At 34.5% G+C, this 12,500-nt stretch overlaps 1 protein-coding gene, 1 long non-coding RNA gene and 1 other non-coding gene across 3 annotated transcripts in view; 2 read left to right on the top strand and 1 right to left on the bottom strand.

The window, feature by feature from the left end:
• LOC137654583 (uncharacterized) overlaps positions 1-12,500 on the bottom strand; it is a 244,028-nt gene that overhangs the window by 75,888 nt on the left and 155,640 nt on the right. The window lies entirely within an intron of this gene.
• Positions 1,035-1,106, top strand: TRNAQ-CUG (transfer RNA glutamine (anticodon CUG)). The gene has a single exon. It is a non-coding gene; the product is annotated as a tRNA-Gln (tRNA).
• Positions 12,225-12,500, top strand: part of LOC137654577 (protein charybde-like) — a 63,600-nt gene continuing 63,324 nt past the window's right edge. The window contains exon 1 of the mRNA XM_068388327.1: positions 12,225-12,500. This exon is cut by the window's right edge and continues 381 nt beyond it. The gene's annotated coding sequence lies outside the window, so the exon portion shown is untranslated.

Below are 12,500 nucleotides of genomic sequence, written 5' to 3'. Positions count from 1 at the left end.
GTATTGAATTACAGGAATAATGAGCGAATAACAAAAAAAATATTACAATATTGGATTAAGCAAAAGGAAATAGAAAGCAACCTATAACAACAGGATAAAAACTCAATAAGAATAAAAGATACAGTAAGATAGATATAAAAAAATAAGTAACAAAATAAATAAAATATATACCAAGATTAATAAAAAAAATTAAACAGATATTAACATGACCATTTATGTCAAACTGCTCTCTAGAGAAGCATTTGTATCAAGTTTGAACTGTTTAAAGTCCAACTCATACAACAAAACCTACTTGGAAGCAGACAATAAAAGATAGTGAATAACCAAAATAAATGTAGAATGAATTAAGTGAATGGCTATTGAGTATCAAAACACCAAAACACAAAGGTGGCCAAAAACAAACTATATAAGAAGTATATACGATATATTAAGAAGAAATGACTGCAGGCAAACGACAAACGATGCTCGACAAAAAAAGGCTGGAAGCAAGTAACTATAAATAGAATAGTTGAGCATGAAATTATCCAAGGTCACTGAAAGACAGAAAACAGACATAATTAATCATACGAAAATTATAGAAAAAACATTAAACAATCATAACCGAGTTGAAAACAAAGTGACTAAAAACAGAATTAGCAATGGCGATAAAATGGAAGATGAAAATAAAAATGATGCCATTAGAATATATCTTATATTTTCCAAATCTCAAAAGTGTGTTGCTAAGATAGTGGCTGATGTGAAGAGAATTTCCAAACCTGTTTTTCATAGACACATCTCTCTTTCGAGATGGACTGATAATAGAAAAACGTTTCTTCGTAGTGATAAATCTATAATTTTGTACGTTCTCATCAACAGAGGGCTGTTTTCATCGATAAAAATTTATTTTTCTCAATTCGTTAAATAAAGCAATTGGATATTTACATCCTTTAAATTCGAAATAATCAATACACTATCATAAAAAACAGAATTCAACAAGGGGATGAGAAAGCATCACGCCGAACCTTATTCCTAGCATGTCTGGCATTCCTCTCAGCGGTCCCATGGTGTAATGGTTAGCACTTTGGACTCTGAATCCAACAATCCGAGTTCGAGTCTCGGTGGGACCTCGTCAAAGGTTTTGTTGTTTGTGCTTATTTGTTCAACTTGCACTGTTTGTTGCCTACATATAATTAGGGTTATTCCATATACATGAATCCCAGTTTGTTACCTGCAAATAATTTTTATAATTTCACATATATACATGAAATCGTTTAGGTTAATCATACTTTTGCTCTAAGCTTAGTTGTTAGAATTAGCACACATATTAGGCAAATAGTTACACATTACGTATGTTACACATTCTTGTACGTACTTTTTTTTTCGAAGCATGTTAATACATAAGCATAGATAAATTATGTACCACCAACTTTCTACTACAGTCAGTAAAGGCACCCATATCTATCTCTATCTCTCTCTCTCTCTCTCTCTCTCTCTCTCTCTCTCTCTCTCTCTCTCTCTCTCTCTCTCTCTCTCTCTCTCTCTGTGCATGAGAGAAATGATTATGATAAGAATTATTATTATCGAAAATTAGGAAAATATCATAAAACAAATATTCATAGGCTACTAAAGAGAAAACACTGAACAAAGAAAATCAGTAACACATAACGGTAAAATTGTAAAAATATAAATAAAGGAAAGGAACGGATAAAATAACGAACAAAAAATACCAGCAATGGATGTCAGAAAAACTAAATCAGACTTGTGAGGCATTTCATGGGAGAGCCCTTCTACTAACTCACAACTGAACAAACAATGATGGATAAGCAAAGCAGTATATAGCCTACTTGTTAACCATGAACTTATTTGCAGAATTTTTCCGCTCGTAAGGCTCAATCTATTTCATTGTTTACTGTCAATTAACTGCATACAATTGTGTGCCATTTCCTCATATACAGTATGAATAATCTAAAAGTAACATACGTAAAATTTATAAAAGTAGTATTTATTTCTTATACAAAATGTATTCTGTATATTTTTCTTACTAATTGTATTGTAGAATAGTTTATTACTTTTAGAACATATTAGGTTTAGCCTGCGCCTATCGTTAACGTGAATCCCAAAACCACTGATATGAAAAATGCATTGCAACATGAAGAAATTACTAATATTATGATAGAATTACAGACTTCAAAAATGGAAACTATTTTTTAGAATATTCTTGCCTTGTTGTGTTGGTTAGTTATGTCTGTGATGTTAGGTAGGGGGTACATCCTTGGTACTGATTTAGCATCCAAGTCACCAGTAGTCCCCTCAAGGAATGTCATCGCCTTGTGCCATCTCCTTTAGTCACCATGTGGAAGGATATGACCATGGGCCAAAGACTTTCTGGTAGATTCCTGCCTGTTCCGTGTACTGGAATAATTACTTTGCGCAGGCTAGTTTGTCTGGACCCATTCATTTAAAACATGTGTGCACTTAGGGTCCCTCTGTGATGATATGATGTTTGATATCGTGTTTTGTATGGCTCGTGAGGTCATGCTTGAGGCTGTCATTGAATACTTTGGGAAATTACAGGAGACGATAGATTTCTGGTCACAGTGTGGAGCTTGTTGTTGCCCTAGGAGTATTGGGGACTATAGGGGCATCTCTCTGAATGAATTGCTGTCTACAGCATGTGATGTGCGTTAAGGAAATCTGCTCTAAGCAGTGCAAAGGTGACTTCTTCAGTGATCAATGTACAACTGTATAGTTTGCCAGCAAATGCTACTTGCATGTTTCTGGTTCTCGTATAGATGAGGAATTCCATGTTGAACATCTCATCAGTGATGCAGAAACGTGTAGATGTCTTTTTTTGTTTCCTGAAAGAAAGGCTCTGTCTCTCACTGTCCAAAGGAAAAGGCAACCCTTTTGGCAAATGTGTTTGACAGCAAGCAGAGTAATGAGAAACTCGAACTTCCTCATTCCAGTTTTCCTAAGGCTAAACTAACTAGTTTAGCTTTTCGATCTCGTGAAATTAAAGCTCTCTTGATGGACCTTGATGCTTTTGGAGGTGTAGACCCAAATGGTATTTTTCCATTGTTTTTTATAAAGACTGCAGACTTCTCAGCTCGAAAGTTATCTGCTATTGTGCGCAAGTTAGCAAGAAGAGGAGCTTTTAGCACTTGATGGAGAATTGGTAATGTTACTCCACTATGTAAATGTGTTTGTGGTAGCTCTAGTCCAACTGATTACCACCCAATTTCCAAAACTCCCATATTATCTAAAGTTTTTGAGTGTCTTTTGGCAAAACGTCTTAATAGGTTTGCTGAAGATAATCGTCTGTTCCCTAGTTTGCAATTTGGTTTTCGTAAAGGCCTTGGAGCATGTGATGCCCTTCTTACAATCTCCAATGCTGTACAGAAAGCCCTTGATTGTGGTCAGGAAGTTCGTATGATTGGCCGTGATTTTAAAAATGCTGCCTTTGACCTTGTTAATCCTGATGCCCTTGTTTTCAAACTCAAACAGTTGGGAGTGGGTGGGTCGTTTCTTAGCAACATTATTGAATTTCTAAGTAATAGAATGCTAAGAGTTGTTGTTGATGGGCACCATAGTGAGTATAGGAATGTGATATCTGGTGTTGCTCAGGGTAGTGTCCTTGGCCCTTTACTTTTCATACCATATACATATGACATGTGGTTTGGTCTAGAAAATAAACTTGTTGCATATGCAGATGATGCTACTCTTTGCATCAATGCCATCTCCTGAATGTAGATCTGGGGTTGCTGAATCCCATAATAGAGATCTAGCTAAAATTAGTGCATGGTGCAAATTATGGGGTATGAAGATGAATCCTAACAAAACTTGAAGTATGATTGTAAGTAGGTCAAAGACCATGGCTCCTCAACATCGGGATCTCAGCATTGATAATGTTTCTTTAACTTTGTATGACTTAAAATTTTAGGTGTGATTCCCGACAGCAAATTTACTTTTGAGAAACACATTAGGTCTGTGTCTTCTTCAATTGCACAAAAAATTGCCTTATTAAGAGTCTTTTAAAATTTTTGGTGATCAATCTATTCTGAAGAAGTGGTTTAATTCTTTCATTTTACCTTGTTTCGAGTATTATTCTCCAGTCTGGTCTTCAGCTGCTGATTCACATCTTAATCTGTTGGACAGAACTTACGGTCTATTAAATTTCTTATTCCTGATCTAGATATTAATCTCTGGCACTGTCGTTCAATAGTTCATTTTGCATGTTGCATAAGAGTTTTTATAATTCTAACCATCCTTTACATTCAGATCTTCCCGGACAGTTCCATCCTGTTCGTAATACTAGGTATGCATTTAATTCTAATAGTCAGGCCTTCTCCATCATGAGGCTCAATACTACACAGTACTCTAGAAGTTTTATTCCAGCTGCAACCATGTTGTGGAATGATCTTCCTAATTGGTTCATTGAATCAGTAGAACTTCAAAAGTTCAAACTCGCGGCAAATGTTTTAATGATGAACAGGCTTACATAAGTCATTTTATAATTTATATATCAAATATCTATTTTAATGTTGTTAATGTTTTAAAAATATTTTATTTTCATTTTTCATTAGTTCTTATATCGTTTATTAATTTCCTTATTTCCTTTCATCACTGGGCTATTTTTCCCTGTTGGAGCCCTTGGGCTTATAGCATCCATCTTGTTTTTCCAACTAGGGTTGTAGCTTAGCTAATAATAATAATAATAATAATAATAATAATAAACTAGTCTGGTTATCACTGACGTTTAGTGTGTTAGGCTGCTGTTGTGGCCCTGCCTCATGTTTTTGACAGAGGTTAACCTTGCTCCCTCACTCTATTCTCACTCCCAACTCTGTAATGGAGACAAAACCCGTTTGGTTTGAAGGGGGAATATTATCTGGCGTAGTGACTGCTTGATTAAACACTTATTTCTTGAGCTGTGCACGGGATCGGCTGGGAAATCTGGCTTGCCATCTACCTCTTCCTTACTTAAGAGGTTGTGGGTTTGTGGCGGTTGAGTATTGCCGAAAATGTTTTTTATAACTTCGTTAGGACTTCCTACACTAAGCTAGGCATCACTGGCGAGTGTTGTTACTAGTCATCAGAGTTACTTGTAAGCACGCCAGGGTCGTTGATCTTCTATTGACATTCCAATGTAGTCCAAAAATGTTTTGTCCCTGAGGGACTTCAGAGTTTTGTATGTGAACGTGGTGTCTGGCTCGTCTACGCTCTCCGCTATTTGTTTGAAGACGTCGTTGGGTAGGAATTCATGTACGACATCCACTTTTCATAATGATGATGTGATCTTCTTTGACATGAAGATAGTTTGTGACCTAAAGAACCAAACATCTGCTTCGTGTTTAGTGAACGGAGGTCGGAGTTCGGGGGCAGCGGTGGTGATTTCGTCACTCGTACGGGTTTGGACGGAAATGCTGACAGGTACCCCCTATTTTAATTACACAAATCTGATGTAAAGCTACTCATTGCGAGCAAAAAGGTAGAAGGAAATATTCACGTCTAAAATGATACGCAATTATAATCCAAGTGGGGTTCCGGACACTTGGTAAATGCCTGGAATATTTTATCTACCATTTGACTAATCTTAATTGAAAGCTTGCAATATTCATAATTCTATATTAATTTCTGATTTAAGTTCTAGTGTTCCTTGACTAAACAAAAATATCTTCGACGTCGTCTTGTGTTTGTTGTAAGCTCGTTTTCATGCTGTCTACGGGAGGCCATGTTTTGGGAACCAGAATATTATTGCGAGATGCTGGGTAACGGTTCTTATAATCTAAATCCATAAATACGATCTTTATCAATCTTAGTTACTGTAAAGATAAAATTTCACTCAAAGGAAAATGTCTGGCTAATGAACCTTGTCCGTTAGGTCCAGGTATTAAAATTGTAATTATTCTACAATATCCTGAAACAGGTATTTAAAATAATCTAACATTGAAAATAATAAACAAATTCCGAGCTGCAAAGAACAAAAATTACCGTCACTTGGCCTAATGCAGTTAGGAATTTACAGAGATGAAACCAAAGATTATCATATTTTTCGAAAGAAAACATATCTAGTACTGTATCCAATTCGATGTTCATTTGATGAAGCCAAAAAGCATACATTTCAACAGGAAATAATGAGTCCGCGAAAGATTCTTGAGTTAAAAAAAATGTTGTATAGAAGTAATAATGAAGTTTAGGAAATTTACATATCTAATGAAAATATTAATCATGAGAGGCTGCATATAACGATACAACAAGTAGTGTGTCTCAATGCTAATGTAATCTACTAATCTAATTACCTTCATGAATCCCTCAAATTAGACGGTAGTGTTATTTTGCATTATGCGTATGACAGAAACTGTATTGTATTTCAATGCATGATCATTAGTTGTCAAAAAGAACTGAAGATCCTGATAATAATAATAATAATAATAATAATAATAATCATAAAAACAAAAGCTTTCTTGTTCTTTTTTTGGACAATTACTGTAAGAAGAAAATCTGCTAACTCTAACTGCATGACAAGTCTAGAGTACACGCAAACCCATATACGCAATCTTACATCCACTCATATCCATGCATTAGTGAATTTAAGTAGTTTTGCATGCAAGAAAGTACAATAACATGGAATAAATCACAAAAAGAAAATTACCGTCATAATGACAAAATAGCATAGGAAACATCTTCTTTAAACATTGTATTTGTCACAAATCCGTAACAAGATGATAAGGGTTATAAGTATAGATCAGTGTCACGCAAACCGTGATTTTTATTATCACAATTGGCTTTCTGGTAACTGACAACCACAAAATAACATATCTTAGTAAAAACACTTACTGCATTCGCTTCTCCCCTTTGAGTTTGTTTTATATTGCTAATAAACCGTTTCTATACAATTTCCACTATAATACCGGGCGCTACTGTCGGGAAGGTAATCCAGTTCTTGGCAATCATCATTAATTTGAAAGTTGATAATTTAGTCTCATAATAAATTTAGTTTATTTCATTTGCTTGATATCTTTCACAATTTCATTAATTTTCTTTAACAGATAATTTTTATTTCGAAAGACTCAAGCCTAACTATGGGTTCCTCTGTATTATCAATAATGATGATAATTATTACAAAGCAGGAATAACCACGCAGTGAAGAAACTTCGCCATCATATTAACGTTTTTTTCCAGAGAAAGAGACGACAGTAAAATCATATATATATATATATATATATATATATATATATATATATCTATATATATATATATATATACATATATATATATCTATACATAAATACACACACATACACACACACACACACATATATATATATATATATGTATATAAACATAAACACACACACACGCAATATATATATACATATATATATATATATATATATATATATATATATATATATATATATATATATATATTCATTACACGCGATTTTCAATTGACGCATGTATATACTGTATCTATATATGATATACAGTATATATATATATATATATATATATATATATATATATATATATATATATATATATATATACATAATATATGATATATGTTCAAAGACAGTAAGGAAAGCCCTTCAAATAAAAGGATTAGAGGAATCTTATGTTAAAACATTTGAAGGAATGTGTTCAGGAAGTACAACAATCCTTACACTGCAACAAGATAGTGAGAAAATTCCATTGGAAAAAGGAGTTAGACAGGGAAACCCCATCTCACCTAAATTATTCACGTGTGCCTCGTAGTAGGTTTTAACCATTTAGAGTTGGAAAATATAAGAATTAACATTAATGGAAAATATCTTAATAATTGAGATTTGCAGATGACATTGTTATGTTTAGTGAATCATGGGAGAAATTGGATAAGATGGTAGAAGATTTGAATAGGAAAAGCAGAAATGTTGGACTGAAAATGAATATGAGTAAAACTAAGATAATGTTCAATGAATATTCAAAGACAAAAAATATGGATTATGGACTAACCTTTAGTGATTGTTAAGTACTTAAAACAGATAGTGTTTCCCCAGGGCATGAGACCGAAGTTGAAAGAAGGACAAGCATGGGATGGAGAGATTTTGGTAAACAAAATGAGATTGTGAGAAGTAAAATGCAGGTTTTCTAAAAAGAAAAGTATTTAATCAGATGGCCCTACCAGTATCAACTTATGTATCAGAAACTTGGAGCCCTACTAAAGCCATAGAACATAAGTTAATTACAACCCAAAAAGCAATTAAAAGAATAATTATGACATAACACGAGAGCAAACTGAAGTAGAGGATATTTCAACACCATGTAAAAGAATTGACGTGGGCAGGACATATATTGAGAATGTCAGATAATAAATGGACATTAAGAACAAAAAAGAAAGGGTCCCTAGAGATTGCAAAAGGAACAGGGGAAGGAAGAGAAGACGATGGATTGACGAGCTAAATAAATTGTGGTTATAGACTGCCATTAAAAGACCATAGACAGATGCGAGTGGAGAGACATGCCTGATGCCTTTGTCCTGCACTGGACTAGTGTGTGTGTGTGAGTGTGTAATATAGTAAGTATATATATATATATATATATATATATATATATATATATATATATATATATATATATATATATATATATATAGAAATGAATCTCAATCTAGTTGTCGCAAATATTTTTCCAATATCTTCTATACCGATATTTCCTTTGTTGGATTGAGTAATAAGGGCCCTATGCACCCAATATGCATCTTTACTTTGTTGTATAACGAGATACTCTTAGCTATAAGTAGTCTAAGAATCTTTTTACATTTACCCAACATGATTACCTAATTCACACGTTAGTGTGTCCCTAAATTAATATGTAAGTATTGCCTCTTCAAAGACCAATCCACCCACAGTGTTCCTCATTTTCTTCGCTATTTCCCCTATTATGCATTATAGCAGGGTAGTCCAACTTCATTGATCATATCTTAAGACACTTCAGCTCTAAAAATTTACATGGAAGGCCATTAAAATAAAAATAAAAATAAAAAAATCAAATATAGATATACAGTATATATATATATATATATATATATATATATATATATATATATATATATATATATATATATATATACGTGTGTGTGTTATCTTTTCAGAACTAAGGCAAAGCAGTGCCTACTCGCAAAATAAAATTAATAATAATAGATTTATAAAAAATAAATATATCAATAACTGCTGTGAAAGAGTAAAATGTGGCGGCAGTCGTTGCTTGCTAATGGAAAGTCTAGTAATGCAACTTATCTTATTCAAAGGCATCCATATCAAAACCAAATTCGTAGGGACACGCCTAAGAGACAGTCAGTTTTAATTTTCTAATAGATTTCTGGTTTTATAATTTCTTTGCTTCATAGGTGAAAAATTTGCATTCAGATATGTACTACCAAACATGGATTGCAGCTTAAAGGCAGTCTCTCAGCTTGGGGAATCTCACTTTGCAAACCAACTTCCAGAAATTCTCCTGGCTTTCATTTTTCTTTGCAAGCAACATTGAATCAGACTGAGTCAGTTCTGGTAACTCTACCTCCACATTAACTTCCATTGGGCTGTTAAATAACAGAAGACTGGACATCAATTTCTCGAAGTCTCAAAACCTGTTTTCAAATTCTAAAGATAAACTTTAATTTTTTGACAAAGCATGAAAAGTCTGACTTTGGATAATCTGTCATGGAGAGAGTGTTAGACCTTAATTTCTTAAGCAAGCACTGAATAGTAAGAGCTTCTTACGGAAAACTTTAATGTACCCTCCCAGATGAGAAACAATTTATTGCTTACCTTGTAAGCTCAGATTAAGCACATTCAAGTGGGTGGTTATGACTCTGAGAAATACTATAGCAACTAAATCTCTTTCTTGTAGCGGAGTTTCGTTCAATTCTGTATTGCCAAGCTCTTCATTTTGAAGATAGAAAAGAATATCATCCCAGAGAGAGAGAGAGAGAGAGAGAGAGAGAGAGAGAGAGAGAGAGAGAGAGAGAAAAAAAAATCTAGAGCATTTTTCTAGCATCAGTTACCTGATACTTGAGTGTAGGAGTGCATACATCAAAGAGTTCTACATTCACTTCTTCAAGGAAAGATATACATTTTCTTTGCTGGTGAGACTTATTACCACCTCTGGTTAAATTCATTATCCTTAACACACTCTGCAAGACATCACTCATCTGTAATACATCGCCCCATAATGTTTCTTGGTGGATAATGCAGTACAGTGTTATACAATAAACTCCATTTTCCTTCTTTAACAGACCAGTTCCACATTACTGCCAGTCAAAGCTCTTGCACTATCTGTTACAATGCAACAGCATGTTTCAAATCCTCCATATTCGTTGACAACTGCCATAATCTTGGGTAAAAAAGACTCTAATATCAACTATAAACATTTAAAATTTAGCTTTTAGAGATGTGAGACCCAAGTCAGCTTTCTGACGAAGGTTAGACCTAGAAATTGCGTTTTTCCAACACGAGGAATACGTGGTTTTTTTTTTTTTTTTTTTTTTTGCCACCACTCAAGGACTTCATCTTAACTATCTTTTCATGTACCACAAAATCCTCGTCTACAGAAGGGATAAATACAAGTAATTGGCCAATGAAAAGTATTCAGTGGTTCATTATATATTTCCGTTTTAAAGAAAAATGCTCATCTATTATTCTACTTGCAACTCGTTGGTAGGATAATGACGCGCTTTCAAATTTCCTGGGTAATTCTAGACTATAATATTAAATGAAACTGAAAAGTGGCGAGATTTTGATAAACAACTGCTTTAACACAAGTACCAATGATGACACAGCCTAGCAGAGAGAGAGAGAGAGAGAGAGAGAGAGAGAGAGAGAGAGAGAGAGAGAGAGAGAGAGAGAGAGAGAGAGAGAGAGAGTAAAACTGCAACCCATAAATTTTACTATTTCATATAAAGACACAAAAACTCGGTGTTTCTGGTGTACAAAGTAAATTTGTAATAAGTGATCGTGGGCCACAAATAATCAACCAGCGGGCCCACGGGCCTGTAGTTGAACCAGCCTGCATAATAGCATTGAAAATTCTTTAATCCACTGAAATTCTGAAATCCTTGACATCTCTTTTGACAGGATATTTTATGCTGGATACACATATTTAGCCAATCCCGACACTTCTCAAACAGCATCCGATTCCATTATTTACCACAATAAAGCTTTCTTTTTGTCTGCGGATTTCCCTGGTATAAATCCCATCTGAATTTTTTTTTTTTATCACTCTCTCCAATATCAACTTCCCTAAAATTTCATAAGGCCAAACCAGCCCCTTCTCACATAATTTTTGCAAATGATATCCTGCGGACATTATTATACAATAATATTTCATAATATAGATTTTGAATTAAAGGAAGGAATATCATGTCTGTAAAGTTATCTAAAACTCACTGCAAGGTACAATTGAATATGTTCATTAAGCGTTATATTTTCCTAAAATGAGTACCGATATGATCAAACGTGCTCAGCTATCCATCAGAATACAAAGCGATCTATCTCGCTTTTGATCAATCCCCACCTATCATTCAGCTAGATAACTTGTTCGATCTCAAGTTATCAACGTACAAAATACGGTGAGAACCGATTACAAGCATTTGCCCTCTACCAACTCAAAAGCATTGTAAATGTCATATTCCTGAGATTAAAACTATGATCTATGAGTTCTGTACTACATTCAAATAAGCATTAGTTAATTTTTTCTTTTAATAAAAAATAACCTCAAATTCGATTCAATATTTGATAAACACGTGCACCATCTTATTAAGCATTTGTGTATGTTCGTGTTTTTTATGTCTTCAGCATTATATTCTCAACATATCTCATCCGGCAATTCTTCACACACACACACACACACACACACACACACACAAAAGAAAAAAAATCACATCACTAAGACATGCCCTCCACCACTATCAACACCATTATCCCATTACTGATACAAATGAGGCATCCTGAATCATTTTCTTTCCTGGAGGTGATACAATACATCCTTACCAAAACGTTATCGGTCCCCGGCAACACCTAAACGTCTTATCGCCAACCCAACAGGAAAGTCGCCGATCCCGTTGGTTTACACGAGTTACCGTTCAAAACTTCCCCGGGAAGAGGGTTTTCACAGGCAGGCCCACCTCTACCCCAATCTCCCTAATGTTAGCTAGCAACCTCTATAGTTGGCAGCACCAATGCAAGGCCAAACCGATATCGCCCGACGATCTACTGAAGTGCGACAGTGTCCCCCGAGCTCTGGTCACGTAAGGGTGAAGTGAAGGTTGCCAGCCTAAAACGTTGCTTATCCACTCATTCACTCACTCGCACTTTCCGTCTTTTTCAACCCTACCGACAGACAAGCTTTTTTTTTTTCTGGCTGCTCTGTTGTTCTTCCGGAACTGTTTTTGATGTGAAAGTTGTCGTTAGTGCCATTTGTGTTTGCGGGGACACTCCAGTCCTCTGGATGTCTTTAAAGTCTTTCTTTTTTATTTCTACGAC

This window comes from Palaemon carinicauda, chromosome 1, assembly GCF_036898095.1.
Source record: "Palaemon carinicauda isolate YSFRI2023 chromosome 1, ASM3689809v2, whole genome shotgun sequence".
Taxonomy (NCBI): Eukaryota; Metazoa; Arthropoda; class Malacostraca; order Decapoda; family Palaemonidae; genus Palaemon; species Palaemon carinicauda.
The sequence above is the reverse complement of the archived record's forward strand: the minus strand, read 5'-3'. Positions and strand labels throughout refer to the sequence as shown.